Genomic DNA, 1,448 nt, shown 5'->3' on the forward strand with positions numbered 1-1,448 from the left:
CAAGCCTCTGTGCGCACCCGGCTCCTTGACATGAATTGGATTTGGGATGAAAAAAGCAACGGCAGCTAAAGTATGGGCTTTCTTTTGGTCAAGTTGCCAAATATACTCTTGTTAGGATAAATAAAAAAGTGTTCGAAAATGAAAAAGCATTACACGGTCACAATATGCCCACTGAATGAAATAGCTTTTGCCGATATGAGAATTACACTGTTATCTGCTGCAAAAGTATAACAAACCATCCTCTCTGGTATCCATCTACCTTAAGTAATGGAAAGGGTCTAACTAAACTGGGACCCACATTATCATTTTATGGACCTCCCCTTATCCTTCCCCTCAAACTAGACTTCAAATGTAGGAACATGATTTACACTTTTATGTTACAAAAATGTTCTCAAACTCCTTCCATCACACATTGATGTTCCCCACCATTTGTGAGGAGTGGATGTTTTTATTTAAGAACGGATTAAAGCAATCCAAAAGAAGTATTAACCAGAACATCCTCTACAGCCCCAATGTGTGCATTCAATGATTCTTCCCACTTCCAGCTTGCTTTTCGGGACTCTGCATATGCAGTTTGTTCCAAAGTTAGTATCACGAGTTTGGATGCAGCGCAGGCAACATACGTTTTCGTAACCCTGTTTCTTCCATTTTGCAATCAGGTTTTTATCGGCATATCCTTATCGAATGCAATACTCGTAGATTTCTCTCATTTTCTGGTCTAACTCATCCAAAGTCGGCTCGATGAGCTCCCACCCATCTGGTGGCGCCTTCCTGCTTCGCTTTACCTTGGGCATGTTCCTTTTCTTCCCCGCGCCTAGCCGCTCACAGTAAGTTGGATCAACGAAGCCAATTGTGAGAACAGAACCGGATGTTGCGTATTTTACCTTTTTAATAATTAATTGGACACCGCTCGTGCTTGTGTGCTATAATTGTATAATAAAGCCTCGTGCTTGTGTTACACCGCATTTCCTCGTGCTTGTGTTTTCAATAATTAATTTGACACCACTCGAGCTTGTGTTACTCCGCATTTTTGTTCCATCTATGCATCCATGTATACATACACCCATACACCCATCCATCAGCACTCACCCATGCATCCATCCATCCGCCAGCACCCACCCATGCATCCATCCATCCATCCGCCAGCACCCACCCATGCATCCATCCATTCATGCATGCATCCATCCATACACCCATCCATCCATCCACCAATAATATTGCCCTTTTAACATAGCATTTTAATGTAATTCGATACATTTCTGTTGGAAAAGCACGTTTCTGCATTTTTTTTGCCCGTTTAAAAGACAACTGTTTGCATGTTTAAAAGTCTGCGTATTTTTGTAGCAGGTCTAAAAGCCAACAGTTTGCATGTTTGCATTAGTTTTGCGTGACACTGTTTGTGAATAAAAGCCCGTTTAAAAGATAAATGAATAAATCCTTGCCCGTAG

At 41.6% G+C, this 1,448-nt stretch overlaps 1 pseudogene; it reads right to left on the reverse strand.

Moving 5' to 3' along the window:
• Positions 1-485: 485 nt before the first annotated feature.
• On the reverse strand, positions 486-794 carry LOC147748600 (protein BUD31 homolog pseudogene; annotated as a pseudogene).
• Positions 795-1,448: the final 654 nt, after the last annotated feature.

The sequence above is a fragment of the Lissotriton vulgaris genome, chromosome 1_1 (genome assembly GCF_964263255.1).
Source record: "Lissotriton vulgaris chromosome 1_1, aLisVul1.2, whole genome shotgun sequence".
NCBI classification, from domain to species: Eukaryota; Metazoa; Chordata; class Amphibia; order Caudata; family Salamandridae; genus Lissotriton; species Lissotriton vulgaris.